The sequence below is a fragment of the Drosophila kikkawai genome, chromosome 2L (assembly GCF_030179895.1).
Source record: "Drosophila kikkawai strain 14028-0561.14 chromosome 2L, DkikHiC1v2, whole genome shotgun sequence".
Classification (NCBI taxonomy): Eukaryota; Metazoa; Arthropoda; class Insecta; order Diptera; family Drosophilidae; genus Drosophila; species Drosophila kikkawai.
Window position 1 is genome coordinate 11726379 of NC_091728.1, and position 12304 is coordinate 11738682.

Below are 12304 nucleotides of genomic sequence, written 5' to 3' on the forward strand. Positions count from 1 at the left end.
CCAAAATTCGAAGGGTTCAAAGTAGGGCTCTGATTAAATTACGGAAGCAAAGTCCAATAAATTTTGCACACAACCCTACAGAATATTACTGCTCTGAAAATCCGTATTTTTCCCAAGTTATAAAATCAGAATATTTGTCCCTGGTAGCAGAAAGAAAAATTGGTCATTGTGAGCCAACAAATAACTTAAAGGACTCCCAAACACATCCTCGGCAGAATCAGACCCCAGACCCTGCTTTCAGGCAGCCTCATTTATGTCAAATGACCCTCATTATTTTGTCTTATTACCAAAATAAATTGAGTTTTAGCCCCTCCCCAAGGCGGGCCTCATGTGTAACCCAGCCAAATGAGCTGCTGGGGACACTTTCTCATACCCACGATGTAACTTTTAAAGGCGAGCAAAATTAAAAATTAAATTGCTGCTTTCTTTTCGCACTTAAATTGTGGAAAATTGAAGCGAAAATTGAGTTTACCTGGAGCATAAAGGCGAGGGAAAACTGTTTGTCCTACTGCTCCATTGAAAATCCATCACGGGAGCAGTCAAAAAGCATTTCCCCACCCGTCCCAAACCGGACTTTAATTGCTGTTGCCGCTGGCGCCTCGGTAAATGTGAGAAATGCCAAATCAAATATTGACAGAAAGTAAGTAAAAGCGCGCTTTTCCCTCTCAGCTCCAACAACGTGGTAAATTCGATTAAGGGCCACGCCTCCAGCGCCGCATTGTAGGGCCATTAGCAGGGCTCTGTTCCAGGCGAAATTGAATTAAAAATGCATCATAAAATGGACGCAGATTTGATTAATGGACGTCGTCGTCCCGGCTAGGGACACTCGAAATGTTCCCATTTCTGACTGCTACAAAATGGCGGAATATGCAAAAAGGTTTCGAAAATAAATGACGGCCGAGACTTCTTGGCAAGACAGTCCAACTAATCATGGAATTGGGTCGAGGCCCACATGACAGGGGCTATTTTACATGTTTCTTCTAGCCAGAGATGGCAAGTTGAAGGATTTTTAGCTGGGGTTACTCTTAGATATTAGGAAAAGGATTCTTACACTGTTCAATAAATCTTTTGTCTGAACAATTGAATATTTTAATAATCTCAATTAATTATCTTTTATTTAATATAATTTTAAATGCATTAGTTTTTATTTAAAGCTTAAGGTTTATGATTTCTGAAGGATAAGCTCAGGGAGCTCAGACACCCATCATAATCCTGGCCCCCAAAACAGGTCCTTCTTAAGGCCTCTCGCTTGTTAATGAAGCCATTTCAGTGCAGCGAAAACTTGCAGAAACTTGAGATGGTGCGGTACCCATCTGCTTACAAATTGGGCAAGGACGAGACGCATAAATTAAACGAGAAGGAAAGTGTTCGAGGACAACTTTTTGGCGAAACGAAGGGGCGGCCAATGGGTGGGAGACCGAGGGTTGACTAAGGACAAGCCTTATAGTCGTAGTATCGTAAAAGTCAACAGCCATATGGTGAGGTAACAAAAAATAACAAGCCGCAGGGCCAGGACTTTGGCGTTAGTCACCCTCGGGTGACACATTACCGAGAACCCTCGGTGCCTTCCGAGGCGAACGTGCTTGTGGCACATAAAAGTATAAAAATATATTTCAATTAGTCGCTTCTTTTTACGAAACGTAGTTTAAGTTTGAACGTCCGACCATAAAAAACATTCGTGGAGCGCTTGCTAGTTCATTTCTGGTTCGCTTCGACAGACCCGTAAATTACGCGGCGGCAAATCGTAAATAATTTCTAGACTCCTAATAGGTTTTTACAGCTCTGCGAGAGCGGAGCGGCAGATGTTCCTGTCCGCTTTCATAGCCCATAAAGACACGAGCCTGTTCATCCGGAGAAGAAGGGGTTCGCTGTCAGTCCGCATGGGGTATTCCCTCCAGAAATATGATATGAGCATGGTTGTGCGACTGATGAATGAAGTGTTTATGGCTTGTCTCTTGGATTATATTGAACTGCGGCCAAGACATTGATGACTTCCTGGATTGTAGAGTAGTGAAATGGGGAGATTCTGGGCTAGTTATAATGAGTCTTTGAAGGTTTACTGCTTCGACTTTGTTTAATTAAATTATTTAAAGTGAAGCGGGTTTGCTTTTACAAACTATTCATTAACTGCAGGCTCTGTATTTCGGTTCCTCTGTTACAATATTTACCAATTTCTCGTGGGAAAATGAAATTATCCCGCAAATTAAGCGCATTATGAATGCGATGCAACTTTTCGAATAAATATACCAGCACCATCACCGGGCACCATCTGATGATTTAATTCGAATGGACAGATGCAAAAGGACTCGGTGTGCACCGCTTAAAACCGTCAAAGCAATGCAAATAAAATCAAACCGAATTATTTTCGTAGCATTTACTGGCTGGGCAGGAGGCCTTTCCTGTCACTTTTTGCATGGCACGTCCTGGCTGCATATTTCGCTTTGTGTGCCATGGAAATTCGCTGCGAATAAATTCAATTTGAATTTGACCGTTTAGGACACCAATCCCAGGGAAAAAATAACCCCACCAACCAACAAACCCAATATAAGCTGAACGAAAGAAAAAACCCAAAACCGAAACCAAGCCCTACCAAAAACATTTTGATATGCCCAAAAACAAATTGAATTTGCGCTGGCGCAAAAACCGTCACTGTTGTATGTGTCCTCTCCTCCAACACCCTCAACGAGGCCATTCTCCTGGACCCTCTGAACAGGCGGAGTTTCCAGTCCTGGCCAGACCGTGAGCAGCTTTGCAAACCGACTTAAGAAATTGAAAATCCAAAATTATTTCCCCTGCCTGTGGGCTTTGTTATTGCGCTCGGCGTAGTTCCTTGGTTTTTATACCCATCGTATATCATTATTTTCTTTATGTTTGCCTGTGGTTTCGGCGATAGGCAGAAATAGGATAATAGAAACACTGTCTAGCATATAAAAAATAACCAGGGGCAGCACCACAGGCTGATAGGGATTTTGGTGTAATGGAAAATTCAACTAAAATGGTCTTCATTTTTAAGAAAAATATAGTTTTTTTTTTTTTAGAAAACTGATTAGACCTCTTTTTACCAAAGCTAGCTAATTATTTTAAAGTTTCAATTTATATTTAAATTTTTATATATTTTTTTTATTAAAAGCCTTGAATTGGTGTGGAAAATAACAGCAACTTTCCACAACGAAAAACTTTTAATGTGATAATAGAAACCTTAAAAAACATCTCCCGCATCCGCTCACATCCGCTGTCCTCCAACAATTTCCTCTGGCTCCATCAAATTTCCCACTGGGCTTGCGGCATCCGTAGCTCTGGCTGCTCCCGTCGACAGTGGCATCCGCAGTAGTTGGCAGTAGGCAATTTCAGTTACGACGACAGTCAGCAAAATAAAATCATTTCTTCTCTTCGGCGGTCGGTGCGTTGGAGGGTCTCGGTCTGGTCTGTCTGTCCATCTGCGAGCCAAAGGAAAAATATCATAAAATACGTAACGAACGGCGATTTGACTGGCTTATGCATGGATCAGGTGTCGATTCCTTGATACCCTGCTATTCGGAGATAATGGGGTTAGCATATAATAAGCTGGTTTTTTAAATCATCCCAACGGTTCCAACAACCTGCTGCCATATCCTGTATCTTAAATATATTAACCAAATAATAAGTTTCACAATAAAATCAATTACTTAATAAATAAAAATGTGTCAGATACTAGGTACGCTTCCTTTGCAACAATTCGAAGATTGCCTTCGGGTTCTCCCATTCCTCCTCATGTCCTGGGAGCAGTCCTGCATTTAGCTTCCTGTTCGCATTGCTTTTTGCATGCTCAGGCCCGTCGGCAGATAGAATTTGGCGCTTTGTGCGAAAGTTTTCATTCTCTGGGCCTGGTTTTTTCGGCTCGCTTTTCCCTTGGCCAGTGAAGCGTGTAAAAGGCGATGACAATGCGGAGCAGGAGGAAGTGGACGAGGGTGGTCTGGTGGAAATTTCATCTATCAACAAATCAGCTGCCAAATTCCTACTCACGCGTGTAGCCATTGACAACGCTAGCAGTGGCTTTTTGGCCAATATGCAGCTCCTCGTGTCGCCCAGTTGGGACGCCTGCCGGCACACCTATCGCCCCCCAAAAATCACGCAAACTGCTGACGCTGGCGAATTGGCCGAAACAAATGCAAAAAGGCGGCGGCGACAAAATCAAATAAAATTGTTAAATTGAATAAAAATCGGCAGCTGGAAAACGGAAAAATATTTGCGCATTTAATGCAATTGCAGACATGGGAATGCGGCCGCAGCCGGGAGGCCAATTTGTAGAGGTCCCCCTCTCCTGGTCCATCCCAGATCCGTTCGCTCGATTCCCTCCCTGGCCACCGAGGCGTGGCGTAATTAATGGCCCATCGCCGGCATCGTTTTAATGGACAGATGCTGGGCCCACAGACCCTCCGCACGAAGCGATAAGGTCTTCATTTGGCATTCTCATTGGTAACTCCATTAGCGCCGCCATTGAGCGGTCCCCATTAAGCAAATGTAAATGGCCAACAATCAAAACGAAGACATTGCCGCACTCTCATCGGATATTAAAGACCAACGGGAGTTGAATTAGGGACATGGCGAGCCTTAAAGACGCCAGTACAGAGCTTATTTGTGGCACTAAGAAATCCTCCTAATCCCAATCTTATTTTGAGGAGAAAAAAACTTAAAAACGCCTTTCCTCTACTGAAGCTTATAATACTTAAAGCCAGATGTTTTGCTCAGGGGATTCATTCGGTATTTCAAGAGGCAACAAATGGTTTTATTATTTCTAAGGGTTTTCTGTAACTGTAAAGTATAGTTTGTAAGAAGTCTCACTCTGATTATCTTATAGTTTTCCCCTTTGCAGAATAGTTTATTCATTCAGAATTTCCATGCCTGTGACCATCAGACTTAACCCCACTAAAGGGCAAAAACACCTTTGTGCTGAGATTCTCCCTGATTAATTAAGGGGCAACCGCAAGCCTGTTGGCAGCTGAAAAGTGGGCAATGCTTTCGCTCACTTTTCAACTGCAACTCCACTACAAACTGTGTTTACAGTTGCCACTGTGCAGCTCGGACTCGAAAGTTGGCTTCAAGTTCAGTCGCAGTGCGCTCGACTCATTAAAGTTACACAAAGATGTTCTGGCAGAAACAAAGCCACAGGAACGAGAGCAGGAGCTGGAGCAGGAGTCGGACTTGAAATGGCAGCTCAATCGGAGTTCCATGGAGAATGACCAAGTTGATGTCTCAAGCAGCCCGCAACTTTTTCCTCTTTGGCGCGTTGTTTGTACAATAAATGCCACAAGAGATGACCGAAATGGCGGGGCGCAGAGTTCGGGGGCGGATATATCCTGGCCCTTCATCAGGACGAGACGAAATCGTCAAAAATCGCACTTATCGCCTCGGCTAAGAAGTCGACAAGTGCAGGACGACGAGGCTCAGAGCTGAAGCTCTCTCTCGCTCTGAAAACTTAATTTCCGCTGTCGGGGCTCTGTGCGGGGCCCTGAAAGTTTATGGCTGCTTGAGAGCCCCTGGAACAACAAAATAAAACTTAAAATAACAACAACTATTTGCTCGTAAACAAGAAAATTCCACCCAGACACTAGATGGATGGATGGGGTCCTTTGAGCTGCATAGACGAAGGGGCGAAAAACTTTGGCCAGAACAACCGAAAAACCCAGCCAACGAACCAAACTCTGAATTTGTCTGCCGGAAATCCGCAGGAAATCGTTGGATTGTCCCACTCCCCACTCTTTACTATCCTTAAGACTTGCGGCAAAAAAGAAGGGTTGTGGCTGGCTGTGAAAATGAAGACGTTTGAAGGGAGACAAATCGAGCAAATTGTCTCGTCTTTAGTTTAATTTCTACGGCTCGCACTCACGTCCCTCGCCTGGTAATTATGCGTCCAACAATTGAGCCCTGGACTGCGGCCAATCGAGTTAATGTGGCAAACGTTTGGCATCAGAATCAGCATCCAGCATCCAGCAAACGGCATCTAGCAGATGAGCAATCGAACGGAGACTGGAGAATGGCGAATGGCTGGGCATTTGACGTACAAATAATTTGCAATGAGTTTGCGGCTCATTGAGCCCCGACGACGTGAGGGAATCGTACGATTCGCTTTTGTCCCGAACAATGGACCACGGTCTAAATGCTTGGGCTGGACTCGGGCTAACCAAAGCATTTCCCTGTGGCTGGGCATCGGAGATTTGGGATTGGGCCTTGTGGAGCGGAGTTCCAGGCATTCAGGCCAAACAATTTGACATCAATTAATGCAAATGAATGTCTTCATATGCGAGGATTCTTTGCCGGCTGCATAACAGGCCTGGGCAATTGGCTTTTGAACTCATTAGGGGCAAGCCTGGGAGGAATGCGGGCTGAGAATATAATTTGATATTAATTATAGAAGGGTTGGGTAAATTCCAAGCCACTATTCCATCGGGAATTAAGGGTATTAGCGAAGGAGAGCAAGCAGGAAATTCATTTAAGTTTGAAGACTGAAGGAAAATTGAAAGTACAGCACTTTAGTTTGAGTATTTAACATAAACAACTAGTTTATTCATAATACTAAAATAATCTCTAAAAAAAATATCACTTCTTTCGTCTTTAAATATAATTTATTCAAATCAATGCTACATTGAAACTAAAGACAAATGTACTCTGTACTTCCGAATCGAAAATAACATATTTCGCAAAGTTATTTCAGTTACACAACCCGGTGTATTCCATTTTAAGGGCTAAAATATCCCAACATATATTTGAATTGATTAAGCACAAGTGCCCAACTTTCTCCCATGTCAGCCACTTAAATTTCAATAACGAGCAGGCAAAGCTCTCCACGTGATACAGTGTGGCACTGCCAAGCTCCCGGAATTCAACGACCCGGCACAATGCAAAACTTATTCCGCTCTAGCCCCCCCGTGGGCAAGGCGGGGCGGGGGCGGAAAAGCCGGCTCACAGCTCACGGCTCACGTGGATGCAGTGGAAAACTGGCACTTTTCAAGTGCCCCGGCACAAAGAGCAGCTGAAAAGGGGTTTTGCATTTTCATAAATGCCATCGCATAAAGCAAAGTTGTTGAAGCTGTTATTAAGTACATAATTTCTGGCAGGCAGAGAGCAGCTCCGGTTGCCACGCCCATGCAGACGCCCGAGCCTGCCCCGTCGCCCCCGTCGCCCCCATCGCCGCAGCAATGTGTTTCTATTTAATTTTTATGAAATTGCAACGCAACCAAAAATGCGAGGAGGCGAAAGCAAAAAGGCAAGCCAGCAAGCTGGCAAGAACTTTTCGCCAGGGAGGTCGTTAACACGTTTACTACCAACTCCGGCTTCCCAACCCCGCACCGAGGGGGCCGGCGTTCTCGGAGGAGCAACAGTTAACGTGGCGTATGCGCAACGTATGCATTTAATTTAATTTCATTATATTTATGCGCATCTATAGAACTGTGGGCTGTGGGCCGTGGGCGTGGCATGCAAATTGCAAAACTTTGTGCTCGTCCCCATTTTATGTTAAATAATTTATGTGGCAATGTATGCCAAACACACAGGCACCCACACAGACGCCGTTTATGAATTTAATATTAAAGTGTCATTTAATTGACATTTTTTGATAAAATATATAACGCATTTCCGACTATCGCAGGCCACACAAACTACATGCATCGAAACTCATTTATTTTCATGCCGAATATGCAATATTAAAATGGGCTGCAAGGATAACTCAATTAATTTGCAACAAGTATTCTGGCTTTAAAGCGATTCAACCGCTCTTAGTTCGAGCAAAAAGTGTGCTGCAATTTTCCAAAATACATTTCGTTGGAATTCAATTATCCATATATACATATACATACTATATACATCATGACAGGGGATATCGGGTGAAGCATCTGCTATTTAAACAGTTTGCTAATTTGCATTTGCTTTCAGCCAAAACACCTCCGACACGCCGGAGTGTTGGCCACTCCTCTAAGCGTTAATAGCCAAAAATGGCGTGATAACATTTCCGACTGGGGTTTCAGCAATCGCTTTATTTTTTGGGGTTTCTCGCCCGTTTGTTTGTCGCGACAAAATTTCATAAATATACATTTCGGGCAAATTATGCGGAATTTTCCATTGAAAGTGTTTCAGACTCTGCTCGGGACGAGGGATTGGAGGGGCTGTTGGTTTTGCTTTTAACTAAGCACTTGGGCAAATGCATTAATGCCGCTGCAATTTGAATTTTGAATTATGCTTTTGGGATATAAATTAGAAGGAGAGCGGAGTCGGAGGACCAGATGTACGAGTACTCGTTAGTTATGCAGATGCAGGACGCAGGACACCGGACGTTGGACGAAACAAGGGGTTCGGATATCAAAGGCAAGGCTTTTTACGAGGTAATGAGAAAAGCTGCAGCACCACTGGAAAATGCTTCTTTGAGCGGTTTCATTTGTAATGCAAATCGCTTTCGGCGGTTCTGGCTGATTTGGTGCAAAGTGAATGTTGCTTGGTTGTTGTGGCTCTAATTTTCCAGCAAAGCAATTCATATTAATAGCTATTTAATGGAATTTTAATTACCTAAGAATTACCTTTAGACAGCTCCAAAAAAAAGACACACAACGTTTATAGCCAATGTCTCCAAAAATAAGCTGCTTGGGTCGAAAGCACTTTCACTCAGCTTCAGTCCACTCATGTTCGTTTGCAGCTTGCATAGCTGGCCAAAACGCTTTGACCAAGTTATTTACAAGCGAATTAACTTATTATCCATAAAGTAAACCCCATTTGGCGGGGTTTTTAAATGCAACAAGCAGAAGGCTTCGGCATGGGCTGGCTTCTGCCGTGCCTTTGCCTTTCTTTGCCGCCCTTTTGTTTGAGTTACTTGCAGTTGGCAATTGTCGGGGCCACAATGGACCAGACCGGGATCCAGACCGAGCATCATTCTCGTCCGCATCCTCGTTCTCCTTCTCGTGCTCGTCCTGGCAATGTAAATGGAGCCGTGGAAGTCAAGCCAAGCGGAAATGCTGCTTTTAGCTCGTTTTTAGCTCGTTTTCAGCAGAAATTTTGCACATTGTTTTTAGTATTCCTATTTTTTTTTTTTCGTTCGCCGTTACCCGGCTCGGCTAAGAGATTTTTGCACGACTAACACAGTTCCGGTTTTTATGTGCCATATTTTAGTTTAAGTCGTAGTTTTTTCCGTGGCCCTTTGTTGGTCTTGGCTGCCATTATTTTTGTTGTGTTCCTGCTTTGTTTTATAGATTCGTTAGTTGGCTACAAAGTGGCTAAAGAAGGGTAAATGTGCGGGGGAGGAGGGTGGCTAATGCAGATGCAGATGCAAATGCAAAAGCAAATGTGAACGTGAATGATTTTTAAGTGCACTTTGGCCAGATTAAGCATACGACATGGGGTCCCCCCTCATAATTATGCACAAAGGGAGGTGGCCTAATTCAGCGTTCAGCAGTCCTTTGCATGACTTTTGTTCTCTTCATTTTCCTTCTATATCCGCGGCTTAACCCCCTTTGATAGCTGATAATTAAGTTGAAAAAAAGAAGGAGCCCTGCCCTGGAAGCTTCTGCTGTTGATTATTATTTAACCTACCCTGAAAAAGAAAGCAAACGAGGGAAGAGGGAAACACAGAATCATTTCTCGTAATTGAATTTCACTCCCCGGCTTTGTGCCAACTTTTATTTGTTGTTTCTCTTTTTGACGCAAACAAAAACCAAAAAAAAAAAGGCAAGAGAAAACCAGAGCAATGATTTAAATAAAAACACAAATGCCATAAATGTGTAGGAAACTTTTTAATTACTTTATATGCGAACGCATTTTGAGCTGTTTTCTTGTTATTGTTTATATTTAAATAATTTCTTCGTTGTGTCGCCTCTCTTTGACCTTGTCTCCGGCCAAGTTGTTTTCCGTTTGCTGAATTATTTCCATAAATTTGTGAGCTTCTTGTGGCCTTCCCCCCCTCAACTAATTAGAAGTGTTTGTTCCGAGAAGGCTTCGCCCTATTGTGAGCCTGTTTGCGTCCTCTTGGTGTGTGTACGTGTCATAAAAGTTTTTCATAAACTTTTTCAGCTTTTTTTTTTCGTTGATTGCTTTGACACTTTTGAGGAATTTGCCTTGTTGTTTTTGTGCCTCTTGAAACATAATTGGATTGTTTAACAAAACGAAGCCAGGATGATTGGCAGGCTTTGTCCTTCTTATTCAAGAATATGAGGAGAATTTCCGAAGTTGTATAGTCTTTTGCAGTCTATTTTGGTTATTGATCTAGGCTGTGGGGTAAGTCTTTAATTTAAGAAAATTTTAGAAATTTTATTTCAATTTAGTAAGGCTTGAAGAAGTATGGTTTATATTTAAAATGCCAATTGTAACGAATTTTAGTTGATTCAAAATTTTCTGGCGTACATGCTGTGGGGGCTTTGGCAAAATGTTTCCCTACTTTGGGGTTTTTTTCTCACATTTTCCCTAATTTTTCCATGGTTTTAATTTTGAAATATCCCCAAAATCCATATTTAAAATCAGAGAAAACTCTAAACTTTTCGCTGCTTAGGATCAGCTTCTATTTGGCTTTGTTTTGTGCATTATACAACCTACCGACAATCTCATTTAAGTTTCTGCTGCTCACTACTCAGCCCAATCCGAAATCCCTTAAAAGTTTCCCAACAGCCACAGCGCAACAGTTAGAACATTCAAAAGTTTACATTTCCAGCTCATTAACTGGCGCAAACTGTGAACATTTCTCTAATTCCCATGCAGCCGGGGAATAGAGCAGCCACATTCCGGCAGCCAGCCCCTTCTTGACCTTCCCGCAACCCAGAGCCAGAAAACAATGACAGGAGCAACAACTAATGCTTAAACTAAGCACATATATTACGGGTAAGAGATGCCAGCCAGCCCCAACTATGTCACTCCCCCGGATCCGGCCGAGACACGCTCCTGGAACTTTGCAAACTGCAAGGAAAGTTGCCGAGGGAAATTGATAAAATTTCTTAAAGTCGCCTGGGGGACACATTCCAGGAGATCCAGCAACGAGACCCAGGCAGTTTCGGAACTCCTTTTGGCCTTTAAGGATTCGTGGCGAGTGAGCGCATAATCATTTGCCAGTCTCATTTGCACTAAGTGGGGAATTCGGACTTGGGCGGCAAGATGCGTGCGCACACGCTGCAGCTGCCAGAATTTGCATTTAAAACTGTTGACGGCATTTTATTAAGTTGAAGATAAAACCAGGAAAGCCACAAACTAAAAGTAAAACACGAAACTTTCCCAAAAGCTGCCGACCGAAGCTGTGAAACGCCATGCAGCCTGACGCCCAAAGGGGTGGTGGGTGATGGGTGTTTTTGGATGGACGGGAGGCAAGGCCGCGTATATGGGCGAGAGGTTTGGGATAGAATATTAAGGCGGACTGAGAACCGCAGAAAGCAGCGAATGTTGGGGAGGTACAGTAGGATTATGTTATAGTTACTTGCTTAAAAACTGTTATTTGAAATTTATTATAAGGAATTTAATAAGATTTTGCTAAGCAGAGTTTTTTAATTTTCTATACTGGAATTATTATTTCTGAAAATTATTCGTATATCCTTCCAGCTGATATTTTATGAGACCTTACACTGTGCAGCATCGATGGCGCCGCCCTGGTAGTGAGTTGTGGGTCCTAATGCCCCACTCCCGTCGGCCTTCTAGTGGTCGACGCTCGACTTTGTGTGTTAAGGGATATGTAACTTGTGGGCTGCCTTACACAACCCCCATCCCGTGTAACCCTTTCCGCTGCCAGATATATGTAGTCTCTTTGGCGACCCGCTCGCCAGTTGTAGGTTTTATTTCGGTGAGCGCTTTTTGTGGGGCCCGAAGTTGTATGTAAACGAAAGTGTTTACAAAATGAAGTTGCCACTTGAACGAGTAAACAAATGAATGAATTCATTGCTTCCTGGGGGGGGACGGCGGGAGGAAGGACCCCTTCCGGTAGTCTGGTAGTCTGCTCTTCGGGGTCGAGTTATTTGGCCGTCGTAGGTGTCAAAAGTTAAAGCATTCGAGCGCAAAAGTTGCGCAAAATTTTAAATGCTCTCCGCCATTTATACATTTGGCGGCGGAGCAACTTTTTCGGGTCACAATGTGGGCGAGGTCGAGTGGGTTGGATGGCTGTGGTCGGCGGGTCAGAGGCCGGAGGGGCAGAGTGGCGGTGTGGGAGATTGGGAGGTGGCGCGTGTGCCAAAGCAATTATTTCTCGCTGGCAGCAGTCTAAATTGAAGCCGCTAATAGAGCCAGAGCTGCCGGGAGCACAGCTCAGTTGGCGGGACAGTTGCCATAGGCTATGTCCTCGATTAAGTTGAGTTGCTCCCGCAAGGAGGCCACA